Here is a 13,952-nt window from a genome sequence, read left to right on the forward strand (position 1 = left end):
TGGCTGCAACTCAGTGTTTTCCTTTTAATGCTAGCCTGAGTACAAAATTTTCAGAGGACCCTGGTGGATTTCAACATATGCACTTAGCTAAATTGCACAGCACCAAGATTTGGTGTTTGTCTCTTCACACTGCATTGCTTGGGGCCCAATGAGTGACTCCAGAATAACAAAACCGGACAAAGCACAATACAGTGAAGTCAAATCCCAGCAATAAAACCAATGTTAGAATATAACCACAGACAAAATATAATTTAGTTTGTGATTAACTTAGCATTTTTACTCAATGCAGGATGGTCTTTTGTGGGATGTGAGAGAAGAAAAATGTGAATGTGACCCCTGAGTTTTTAGTGAAATGTAATTCAATATTTTAATGGCAGATGTCCCAAATTAAGAGCAAGAATTTCAAAACACACATTAGTTAGGAGGTGAGATAGAGAACGCATGTAAACAGTTCTGATTCCAGACTGCATATAATCATGTTCCCAGTTTCTCCTGACCTCAATTCAGGAGCACACACATGCTCTTTAATCTCTCTTGTTGCACCTGCTCTTTCAGTCATATCTGAAGATGACTGAACTACTCATCACAAGCAATTGATCAGATCTGCTGAGGGGATTTTTTTCAGAATAGTTCAGGGACTAAGAAGCCAGAAAGCAATTTCTAAAAGTGATCCAAGCATTTACAAATCTAATTCAGGACCTTGTGACTGGTTTCTAAGTATTAGTGTGATAGTTAGAAACAGGATCTATATATTTACTCCGTCTTGTTTCTCATCTCAAAGCAGCACTTGAGTGCAAAGCTTACCTTTTATTCATTTGTCTACTTTTCATAATTTATTGACACACCATGCCTTTAATAGCTATAGAATTTGAGGGCTTGTTATGAACAGATCGTGTGTGTGCCTTTGAGAGTCTCGCTAACATCTATGTTTAGTGACCTCATTTCTGTGGTAAGCTTTTTAAAATGTTTGAAATTGGACAAAGTTCCAGTAGAATTCACTAGGGTTTGCATTTCCCAAGTAGAAGATTAGGGCCATTTAATGGAAAGAGAGAAACATTTAAAAAATGCAGGTGGAAAAAATGGTAAGAAAATATTTTCCTGTACTCTTTTCATGTTTTCCTGTTGACTGGTTTCCTGGAATCTAGTTTTAAAATACCTGAGCTCCTTACAGGCTAGAGAAGAGAGAAAGATATAAGCCTGATTTATTGGCTGTCTAGCATACTTTACTTTCAATTTTCCCTTGTCACATTTCCAGTGAGTAATTGGCCATGCTAAATATAGGATGGCCAGGAAGGCACTTTCAGCATCTGTGCACTTGCTTGTCTGATAAAGATGAAGTTCACTGTTAATATTCTTCCTTGTGCACTTATATCAGATGTACTAAATCAAAAATTTCTAACTAGGGTCTCACGCATAATAATAAAAACAATAGTAATAATGTTGTTGTTGTTGTTAAGAAGATAAATGTAGTGGAAAACTGACCAAAAGATAACCCAAATGTTCTGGATCCAATTTTGATTTCACAAGTCACTTCTACCATTTAAGTAGATTAAGCTTTATCCATTTTCTGTTTCCATCAATATGCAAGCACTTTTCACTCTTTTGTACTATCACCTTAACAACCAAATCCTGTGAGATACTATATCACCTTAGATTTTCAATCCCCCTACAGGCCCTCAACTCACATCTTAAAAAAAAGCAAGAAAAAGCACAAACAAGTGTAAATAACATATATAATAAGTTTACTTTGAGATTTTGACCATTTCAGGATTTCCATCCACTTTTTCCATTTCTCTTTCTTTTCTACTCTCCACTGAAAACTTCTCCTGCTTTGCAATACATTGCATGACAGATTTAATTTGTACATTTTCTATTCATCTGTGCAAAACAATTTTATTTTTTCATTACTGTTGTTGCGGTATTTATATCACACAGGAATGCAGAAGAGAATAACACATACCCTCATCAAGCTATGTCAGTGATATAGCTGTTGCAGTATGTTTTAGAATGGACTGTACTCAATGAAATGTAAAGCTGAAGAATCAAAAGTCTTTAATGGTAATTTTATAGTTGTTCAACATTTGCATGCTTCTGCCATACCAAGGACTTTCTTTATCTTGTGCTATGCTCTTACCAAATTTCTTCCATTCCTATCTTATTCATACAAGGCAAAAGATTTTAAATATGTATGACAAGACAACCTCTTTAGCAAAATCATTGAGATAGGAGAGCTCTGCAGGGGCAGGAGTTTTTCAGATTATCACACAAAATCTCTTCTGCGTGTGTACAAAAATTTTTGTCTTCTCTAGTCTCTCTGTCCTTCCTTCCTTCCCTTCCTTCAGCTTGGGGAGGGAAAGGAGCGTGGAGGAGTCAAGTTGTTCCTTCAAGTAAATGCAATACAATGCTCCAAACTCATTGCCACAAGTAATATACAACTCTGACAGTATGCAGTGCTGTTCCGCTCATGGGGTTATAAAACACTGAAAATGGAAATGTAGCCCAAGGAAAAGTTTTGCATTCTAAGCTCAAAAGTAATCTCAGAGAGAGTAGATATTAAAATGACAACATACTACTTCTTCCTTTAGGAAATGACAAGCAAAATAGAAGGCATGAAGTCACTGGGCAACCTGTCTAGCAGAAATAGGTAGGTTAAAATGCTGAACATAATGCTCGAAGGCAGAAAGATCAATGCAGCTGCCATTAGCTTACTGATTTCTTTGTGTTGCAAAAGAGGCCAAAAGCATTTGTTATAGTTGTGTTTAGAGATGTTAGGGGAAAAAAAAAAGAAAAGAAAAAAAGGAAAAAGAATAGAAGACTGAAAAAAACTTTTTTCTTCTCCTTAGTCTGCAAATATGGGGAAAAGTACACTTTTCCTTTCCTTAATCTGGGACTGAGAAACACGCATTTCTGTAGCCTGAACAAACAGTGTTCCAAATGTGGCCTGTGGCGAAGGGACTATAGCTCCTTATTAAGTTTGCCAGCTTAAAATAACTGTTACTTAACTGTTGGCTAAATACTATCCTTCTAGATTTTGGCTTGACGAATAGGATTGCTTTTCTAGATTGTAAACTATTTCTAGATTTTCATTTCATAGAATCATAGAATCACTAGGTTGGGAAGGACCCTCTGGATCATCGAGTCCAACCATTCCTAACAATCCCTAAACCATGCCACTCAGCACCTCGTCCACCCATCACTTAAACACCTCCAGGGAAGGTGACTCAACCACCTCCCTGGGCAGCCTCTTGCTGGTGTCCAATGACCCTTTCCATGAAAAATTTTTTCCTGATGTCCAGACTGAACCTCCCCTGGTGGAACTTGAGACTATTCCCCCTTGTCCTGTCCCCTGTCGCTTGGGAGAAGAGGCCAGCTCCCTCCTCTCCACAACCTCCTTTCAGGTAGTTGTAGAGAGCAAGGTCGTCTCCCCTCAGCTTCCTCTTCTCCAGGCTAAACAACCCCAGCTCTCTCAGCCGCTCCTCATAAGACTTGTTTTCCAGCCCCCTCACCAGCTTTGTTGCTCTTCTCTGGACACGCTCCAGAGCCTCAACATCCTTCTTGTGGTGAGGGGCCCAGAACTGAACACAGTAATCATGGTGAGGTCTCACCAGTGCCAAGTACAAAGGGAGAATCACTTCCCTGGACCTGCTGGTCACACCATTTCTGATACTAGCCAAGATGCAATTGGCCTTCTTGGCTACCTGGGCACACTGCTGGCTCATGTACAGTCGGCTGTCAAACAACACCCCCAGGTCCTTCTCCTCTAGGCAGCTTTCTAGCCAGACTTCTCCTGGCCTGTAGCACTGCACAGGGTTGTTTGGCCCAAGTGCAGGAGCCGGCATTTGTCCTTGTTAAACCTCATGCCATTGGTCTCAGCCCAGCGGTCCAGCCTGTTCAGATCCCTTTGCAGAGCCTCCCTACCCTCCAGCAGATCCACACTTCCACCCAGCATAGTGTCATCCGCAGACTTGCTAAGGGTGCACTCAATGCCTTCATCCACGTCATTGGTAAAGACACTGAACAGGGCTGGACCCAGTACTGAGCCCTGGGGAACTCCACTTGTAACTGGCCTCCAGCTGGAGTTAATTCCATTTACCACCACTCTCTGGGACCGGCCATCCAACCAGTTTTCAACCCAGGAGAGTGTGCGCCTGTCCAGGCCAGAGGCTGACAGTTTCTGAAGCAGAATGCTGTGAGAAACTGCGTCAAAGGCTTTACTGAAGTCCAAGAAGACTCCATCCACAGCCTTTCCGTCATCCAGTAGTCGAGTCACTTTGTCATAGAAGGCGATCAGGTTATTTTGGCAAGACCTGCCTTTTGTAAACCCATGTTGACTGGGCCTGATCACACAGTTCTCTTGAATGTGCTTCATGATAGCACTCAAGATTACCTGTTCCATGACTTTCCCCATCACCAAGGTCAGACTGACAGGTCTGTAGTTCCCTGGATCTTCCTTGCAACCCTTCTTGTAGATGGGCACAACATCAGCCAGCCTCCAGTCCAGTGGAACTTCCCCAGTCAGCCAGAACCGCTGGAAGATGATGGAAAGGGATTTGGAAAGGACATCCGCCAGCTCCTTCAATACTCTTGGTTGGATCCCATCCAGCCCCATAGACTTGTGGTGTCTAGCTGGGCAAGTAAGTCTCTAACCGCCTCCTCTTGGATCATGGGAGCCTCATTCTGCTCCTCTAACTCCTCGTTTTGTACACAGGCGGAACAACTTCCCTTACTACTTAGGACTGAAGCAAAGAAGGCATTAAGTACCTCACATGACATGTTAAAGATTCGTATTCAAACAGCCACTTGAATGTAACAGGGAGAGTAATAAGTTACAATAAAAACAATCTTGTATTCTACAGATTTACTGTGAGGATTGTCCTTATTGCCTCTCTTACTGCCAGTCTAATTCCTACCAGTGAAATATTTATATTGAGTATAATACAAAAATAAATATGGAATCTCTATTAAAAATTCAGCAAAGAAACCAGGATGCACATTTGCAGCATACAACAGTATGTGAGATGCAGCTGAATTTTGCTGTACTGTGAGCACGTATTTTCTCAGATGTGCAATAATTTTTAGTACGTTTTGTCTTTTCCAACAACTACCTCTGTAAGCCTGATTTCTCTCACATCAACACTCTGTATATGTTCAACTCACTATCTGTAAAATGGCAATTTGAAAGGCATTTACTTCAGCTATGCTAATGAAAGAGGTGTTTCCAAATTCAGTTACTGGCATAAATCTGCAGTAGCTAGTGGAAGCATGACTGACCTAGTCGTTGAATGTGAGTACAACCATGCAAACAGCAGGTACAAGCCAATCTGACAAAATGTGGGGTATTGCGGGAGTTCAAGGGTACTGAAGATATCAGCCCCATTAAATGTCTTCCAGGAGTCTAGTTACAGACCATAAGTTAGAGCTTACTCAGTTCATAGCATAATGGTTTCACTTTGCCACACAGTCCAAGAGTTTCTGCCTTTCTGTTGCTTTTGAAAGGCTGCAACTTGTGGCAGTTCAGAGCTCAGGCATGAAAAAGGCTGGGTGATTGCCCTTTTAACTGTATTTATTGTCAGCAGGCCTGAAGCTTGGACCTATGTGCCTATTCCAGACATCTCAGCAGCTTTGAGAAGCATATTCACTAGAGATACACCCATGATAGCTGAGACAGCAGGTGACCACAATAACAGGTATGAAGGTTTGAAGCAGCCCTAGTAATGAGGCATTAAAAGAGTTATGTCCATAATTTTAAACAAACAAGCACTATAATGCGTAGTACTGATACACAATTATAACCAGCTTTTTCAGGGACTGGTAGCATTCATCATCTTATTAGTGTTGTAAATTTGTACTGTCATAGATAGGAGCCACACAGCTTGGGGCCTTGTACCTTCACCTATTGTTTCCCTGTGTTATGATAAATTTTCAGTAACACTTGATTAAAACTGCCAATTTGTTGAGTCTAAAGAAAATCTCTCGATGCTGCCAGGACTAATTACATTGTCCTTGCCAAAGGGGTAGTTGAATAATTACATGTGATTATTGCACAGCTATGGTGCTTTTCACGTCAGTGGCAATGCAATGAAGATTGATTCCCTTTAATTAATCATTCAAAAATAACCTCTTGTATCATTCCTCAAATAAGAGAATACATGTCCCTACATCTTTCTTCCAAAAAGCTCCTGGATGCAATTGGTTCCCTCATGAGATAGCATTGCGGTGCATGTGTGTGTCCTAGATAGAAGGGCCTGCTTTGTCACTGTTTGGTGATACTTCTTTCCATATTCTTTCTTCTTGTTCTTGAGCATGCTTTATAATTTTGATATCCACAAGCACAAGAACATAGCAGAAAAGCCTGGCTTTTATTAATAGAACTCCGGACAGTTCATTAGAGTGTCACCAACTCTGAACTTATTCGTATTTATCTATTATCTTATCCTTGCAAAAACTGGTCTAATGCAATCACTTAGTGTTACATAATAATATTAATTATTGCAAGGATATTTTGTCTTTGAAAAATATGGATTACATCCTGCTGTAACTGTTACTCCTTCTCAATGTCGCTATGACTGGCAGAAGTTAACCAACTGTTTGGGATTTTTCTTTCCCACAACAATATTTTTGAAACTCTATAGCATTTATTTTTCTTTCTATATGAATATTAAAATGTCAGACAAATTAACAGGATGATTTCTTTTAAGTGGATCAACAATTTATCATACCTGTTACAACATAATTTCTTTTTTTAATAATAGCTTTATAGGTATTCTCTTGGTATTGTAATAGTGGTTTAGAGACTGTATAATTTTAAGTAATGTACGTGAAGTGCAGAGGTAATAAATACAGATTACGAGCATAATTCACACCTATATCTAGCTAAGATTTTACATATTATGAATAAATCTCATTGTTAAATAAACTTTGAATGGGTTTTTTTTTGGTTATAATATCTTTGTGCATCTTATGACTCATAAAAAGGGAAGAAAGGGGCCAATAAGCAAAACTACACTGAATCATACACATGCACGCATTTGAATTGTTATCATGTATTTCTTAATTCAAGATTTGGAAAAAGAAGTTTAGCCCTTTTGCCTCATCATAATATTAGAGTTACTGTTTGCAACAAATCCTAAACATAGGTTGCTTCCACAGTTCTTCTAATCAAATATTTATGTTTATCTGTAACTAAAATAAACTAAAACAGCTAGACTGCTGTATAACTACAGGGCAAACACCAAAGACATCAAACCCAAATCATTGTATTGGTATTTTTTGTCACTACTTAAAGAGTATTGGGTACTATTTAGCACTTTGTCTGTCAGCATACTCAATGGCAGTGGCTACTGCATGTTGGAGGATATGAAGATAGGAAGCAGAATGGGTTATGTGTTTGCAAAGTTGCAGCCATCAAAGTGGCAGCCACGTGATATAGGGGGACCTACTGGGGCAAGGCCATAACTCATGGTCAAATAACATTCAGATTCTAAAAGACACTAGTTATGAAGGAATTCATCAAGCTCAGTCTAACATTCAGTCTATCTATCAATATAATCATGGACAATTCTCAAAACTGCGAGTAAAAGCACAAACCAAAAGTTTATGACCTGTCCAGGAGGAGGTCCATGATGGGCTCGGTGAGCATTTAGCAGGCCAAGAACAAATGTCTGCATCTCTGTGTGCATTCCTCTCTCATTCCTGTCAAGTAAGGGCTCATTTGTCTTAGGTTTACAGTGTAATGAAATGTAGATGCAGAGGGGTTCAGAAACTTGGAAACCCCCGTTCCTTGACTTCCACTCAAAATCTTACACGTCCAGCTCAGATAATACCTCCACTCTCTGTGGGAGAGGTTAGATGTGCCAGCTGTTTTAAACCAAAGAAGGTAAGAGTTTATGAATAAGGATAAAAAATAAGCCATAATACAACATGTTAAATTTCCTATTGGAAACAAGTACTTGGTGATTATCCATGTCATGCCAGAAAGCAAATTAATGTCTTACCACTGTACTTTCTAGTTTAATAAACCATCTCTCTAGGGAAACCATCTAGCAGAATGAAATACACAAAAATAGAGGTAGCAGTTATTGTAGATGTTATGGATTCCTTTGGAGTTTAAGAAGCTGAACCATTTATTTAGTTCTTGAAAAGGCTAGTTTCTCTGTATCCCGATTGCATGCTCATTCTTTAATCTTTATATGTTTAAAATTTGAAAACTCCATGACCTAAAATTCCTCCTGTAAATTGTTGAACATTTGCAATAAACACAGAAAATCACAGTTGGAAATCTGCTAACACTATGAAAAAGTAAATTGCAGCCACGGCAGGAAATAAACTTTATATATAAGGACTTGAGATCTCACTAGAATGCAAGAGTGTGTTTTTAACTGAAGGATGTTATACTTTGTGTAAACTCTTCTTTTATTATTCTTTTAGAATAGAACTTCAGGCTGGCCAATACACCTGCAACAATTATTACTAAATTCCCTCATTTTACGAACCAGGGGTATATATTTTCAACTGGATATTCTGGGGAATAGTGCCTATGAACACCAAAATTGTTGACTGGGTTGAAAAAGAAAAAAAAAAATTATGGTACAAAGGACTGTCATGGTACAAGATCCTATATTCTGTTCCTGCCTGCTAGTGGGCACTTGAGGTAAAATGAAAGCACAAGCAGCTCCATTTAATTAGGTATACCTTTTTGATGGAAAAGAATGAAGCTCCTTACAGCTGCTGCGTGTCTTTCAGCAGCATGTTATCAAGGCTAACGAGGCAATAGGCTCAATATAATTATCTTAAATGATCCATATATAAATACTGATGCAAACTTCTCTGCAAATTTTTACTTATGCACTAAGTGCCAAACTGTATTTTACTTCTTCTGCATTATGAAGATGGCTACTGCTGTTTTAATAATAAAAATCCAGGTTGCTGACAAAATATTTGCAGGTGTGCAGGCCAAATTGTTCTAGTAAAAATTGCATTTATTGTTTTTTAAAAGAAAAATAGCAGATGAAGCTGTGCAAGAAGGGCTCTCCCTGCTTTGCATCAGGTAGATTAGCATGCTGTTTACACTGTGAGGATGTATTCCCATGACATTATGACAATCTTTATTACCATAGAATACGAGTGCTTCATGGTCCCTGTTATAGCTATTCTCATCACTAGAGTAAACAAGAGGGAAACGCTGCTTTTCATATTGTACAACTAGGGAACTACTCCTCAAAAATGTAAGTAACTTGCTTCAGGTCACCTAGTAAAGCTGCTGCAGTTCAGGGCTTTGTGCAGAGGTAACCCAAATCCTGGACCAGTGCTACAACAGCTTTTCACCTGAGTGGTAGAGGTGGAATTCTTTTGAAATGTGAGTCTGTCTTCACCAGATAGGTAGAAAAACCCCTTTTCTTTCTCTTCCCGATCTCGCAGATTTTGGAATTTTGGCCTTGTCTGTGGCCCAGTATGCCTAGATAGGGCACTTGTCCCACATGGACAGCAAAGGCTCCTGGGCAAAGGAAATGGATGAAATATAAATGAGATCATGCACCCACTTTAATGATGCCTTAACAAACTGGATACTCCTTTACAGTATGGTTGTTGTGCTAATAGTGAGAGCTACTGGGGGCCTGAGTGTGCTGAGGTTTTCCAGTGAAGTTTAGGCATCTCTCCATTTAGTCTCTGTATCATGATACAGCAGTCAAATGTTTACTTTTTCTGATTATGCTGCTTTTCTATGCTTTTCTTAAATTCCTAAGAAAGTTTCAGGGCAAATGGGAAAATGCTAAGTGAATTAACACGTAAAACATGGATTTTCATAGTCACTTCTCTGGATTAAGATGCCTCTTAATTTTTACTAGGATATAGTGTCAAAGCAGGTGCACTGAGTGAAAGAAAAAGAGGTTTACAAAGTTGACTATGATTTCTCTGATCATCCTTGTATCTGGTTTTATTAAGAGAATGACAGAAAATGAAATTCTTCCCAATTCTCCATTAAAGGAAGCTGGGCAGCTGTTGCTGAAAGGTATTTTGAAGTAAATTAGATCAACATTTTCCATTGGAAAGAGCAGTGTACATGTCTGTTAATGATGTAAAATATCTGTCTTTTGACCTTGTACTTACACCATTGTGCCAAGTTCTGAATGTGATATACTTATTAGGTTTTGGTAATACTTGTAATAACTCCCAAGCAAAATCTGATTCTGACCTTGCCAAAGTGGTGTGTCACCACTGACTTCAGTAAAATTATTCCTAGTTTACATTGAAAAGTGATGTCAGAATCAAGGCAGCAGTTCAAGTGAAAAAACATAGAAGATGGCTGAGATGAGGCCCGGCTTTGGCTGAGCAGAGTATTCTAGGCCAACAACTTTAATGAAAAGGTAAATACATACATATTTAAGGCTTCAAGATATAGTTGTGTTACATAGGTATAGCCATCTTTCTGTGTTGTGGGAATATTGTACCTCTCTGATTTGTTCAGAAATGAAGCACTGAATGTACAATGCTGATCCTTCCTTTCCACCTTCAACAGCAAAGGAAATTCTACCTGATGCGGCATATCTGAAACCAGCAGACTGCATTTCTTGGCTACGTTGCATCCCTGGGTCAGTCAAATGACTGGGAAGACAGAATTTGTTACAATTAACTTTTTAATTAGTGCGGTTTTGTTTCTAATTTCAAAGTTCATGTTTTATCTTAATTAAGATAAATAAGAATCATCGTAGAATCATAGAACCACTAGATTGGGAAGGACCCTCTGTATCATCGAGTCCAACCATTCCTAACAATCCCTAAACAATGCCACTCAGCACCTCGTCCACCCATCTCTTAAACACCTCCAGGGAAGGTGACTTAACCAACTTCCCTGGGCAGCCTGTTCCAGTACCCAATGACCCTTTCCGCGAAAAATTTTTTCCTGATGTCCAGACTGAACCTCCCCTGGTGGAACTTGAGACTATTCCCCCTTGTCCTGTCCCCTGTCACTTGGGAGAAGAGGCCAGCTCCCTCCTCTCCACAACCTCCTTTCAGGTAGTTGTAGAGAGCAAGGTCATCTCCCCTCTTCTCCAGGCTAAACAGCCCCAGGTCTCTTAGCTGCTCCTCATAAGACTTGTTTTCCAGCCCCCTCACCAGCTTTGTTGCTCTTCTCTGGACACGCTCCAGAGCTTCAACATCCTTCTTGTGGTGAGGGGCCCAGAACTGAACACAGTACTCATGGTGCGGTCCCACCAGTGCCGAGTACAGAGGGAGAATCACCTCCCTGGACCTGCTGGTCACACTGTTTCTGATACTAGCCAAGATGCAATTGGCCTTCTTGGCTACCTGGGCACACTGTTGGCTCATGTACAGTCAGCTGTCAAACAACACCCCCAGGTCCTTCTCCTCTAGGCAGCTTTCTAGCCAGATTTCTCCTGGCCTGCAGCACTGCACAGGGTTGTTGTGGCCCAAGTGCAGGAGCCGGCATTTGTCCTTGTTAAACCTCATGCCATTGGTCTCAGCCCAGCGGTCCAACCTATTCAGATCCCTTTGCAGAGCCTCCCTACCCTCCAGCAGATCCGCATTTCCACCCAGCATAGTGTCATCCGCAGACTTGCTAAGGGTGCACTCAATGCCTTCATCCACGTCATTGGTAAAGACACTGAACAGGGCTGGACCCAGTACTGAGCCCTGAGGAACCCCACCTGTAACTGGCCTCCAGCTGGAGTTAACTCCATTGACCACCACTCTCTGGGCCCGGCCATCCAACCAGTTTTCAACCCAGGAGAGTGTGTGCCTGTCCAGGCCAGAGGCTGACAGTTTCTGAAGCAGAATGCTGTGAGAAACTGTGTCAAAGGCTTTACTGAAGTCCAAGAAGACTCCATCCACAGCCTTTCCTTCATCCAGTAGTCGAGTCACTTTGTCATAGAAGGTGATTGGGTTAGTTTGGCAAGATCTGCCTTTCGTAAACCCACATTGACTGGGCCTGATCACACAGTTCTCTTGCATGATATTACTCAAGATTACATGTTCCATGACTTTCCCCGGTCAGACTGACAGGTCTGTAGTTCCCTGGATCTTCCCTGCAACTCTTCTTGTATATGGGCACAACATCAGACAGCCTCCAGTCTAGTGGAACTTCCCCAGTCAGCCAGAACCGCTGGAAGACGATGGAAAGGGATTTGGAAAGGACATCTGCCAGCTCCTTCAATACTCTTGGGTGGATCCCATCCAGCCCATAGACTTGTGGGTGTCTAGCTGGGCAAGCAAGTCTCTAACCGCCTCCTCTTCTATCATGGGAGCCTCATTCTGCTCCTCTAACTCCTCGTTTTGTACACAGGGGGAACAACTTCCCTTACTACTTAAGACTGAATCAAAGAAGGCATTAAGTACCTCAGCCTTGTCCTTATCCCCTCTGACTGTTGTTCCCTCTGCATCCAATAGAGACTGAATGTTCTCCCTAGTGCTCCTTTTCTTGTTAAAGTATTTGTAGAAAGATTTTTTTACTATCTTTCACAGATTTAGCTAGTATGATTTCTAGTTGAGCCTTAGCCCTCCTGTTTTTTTTCCCTGCACGATCTCACTTCCTCCCTGTAGTCCACCCAAGACGCTTGCCCCTTCCTCCAAAGCTCATCGACGTTCTTCTTTTTGATGCATCTCAAGATCTCCCTGCTCAACCAAGCTGGATTTTTTCCCTGCCTGCTCCTTTTCTGGAACATGGGGATGGCTTGCTCTTGAGCTGCTAGGATTTCACTTTTTAAGAGCACCCAACCCTCGTGGGCTCCCTTGCCCTGAAGGACTGTCTCCCATGGGACTTTGCTAACCAACATTCTGAACAGTCCAAAGTCTGCCCTCTGGAAGTTTAATGTGACTGTTTTGCTAATCCCCTTCTTCATCTCACCTAGAACTGAAAACCCTATCATCTCATGATCGTTTAGTCCCAGGCGTCCTCCAACTGTCACATCCCCTGCAAGACTTCCTCTATTCAGAAACAGCTGGTCAAGGAGGGCTTCCTCCCTTGTTGGTTCACTAACCAGTTGTGTGAGGAAGTTGTCTTCCACGCACTCCGGGAACCTCCTAGACTGCTTCCTTTCTGCTGTATTGTACTCCCAGCAGATATCTGGAAGGTTGAAGTCTCCCACGAGGACAAGAGGTAGAGATCTAGAGACCATCCCCAGCTGTTTATAGAAGCTGCTTCTTCTTGGCTGGGTGGTCTGTAACAGAGTCCTATCACAATGTCGGCCTTCTTGTGGGCTCCTCTGATTTTAACCCACAAGCACTCAGTCCCTTCCTCACCGTAATCCAGCTCAAGGTTATCAAAGCACTCCTTAACATAGAGGGCTACCCCGCCTCCTTTTCTACCTTTCCTGTCCTGCCTGAAAAGTTTATACCCCCCCCATGGCTGCACTCCAGTTATGTGAGTCATCCCACCATGTTTCTGTGATGGCAATGACATCGTAGTCACCTTGCCCTACGACTGCTTCCAGCTCCTCCTTCTTATTGCCCATGCTGTGTGCACTGGTGTAAATGCACTTCAGCTGGGCTGATGAACCTTCAGCCCTCACAAAGGGAAGAGAGTTCATTCCCATTGCCTCGGAATACCTAACTCCACAGTGCCAGTTTCATTCTTGCGGTCCCCAGCTGTACGCACCCCCTCTTGCTCTGTGGTGGTGTACTGGTGGTCCTCTCCAGCACACCATATCTCAGTCGCTGGAGTCCCACTTCCAGCCTCATTCCTAACTAGCCTGGTCTCCTCCCCTCCCCCTTCTCATCTAGTTTAAAGCTTTATTTAAGAGCCTAACTAGATTTGTAGAGATTACTTTAGTCCCCCTTGGAGACAAGCATGTCCCATCCCTAGTAAGAAAGCCTGAGGGTGTTGTGGGTCACTCCATGATCAAAGAATCCAAAGCCTCTGTCCTCACACCAGGCTCAGAGCCAGGCATTAATCAGCTGTTTGCCCTTGACCTCCTGTTCCTTATTCCTTAGTGTTGGGA

The sequence above is a fragment of the Cuculus canorus genome, chromosome Z (assembly GCF_017976375.1).
Source record: "Cuculus canorus isolate bCucCan1 chromosome Z, bCucCan1.pri, whole genome shotgun sequence".
Classification (NCBI taxonomy): Eukaryota; Metazoa; Chordata; class Aves; order Cuculiformes; family Cuculidae; genus Cuculus; species Cuculus canorus.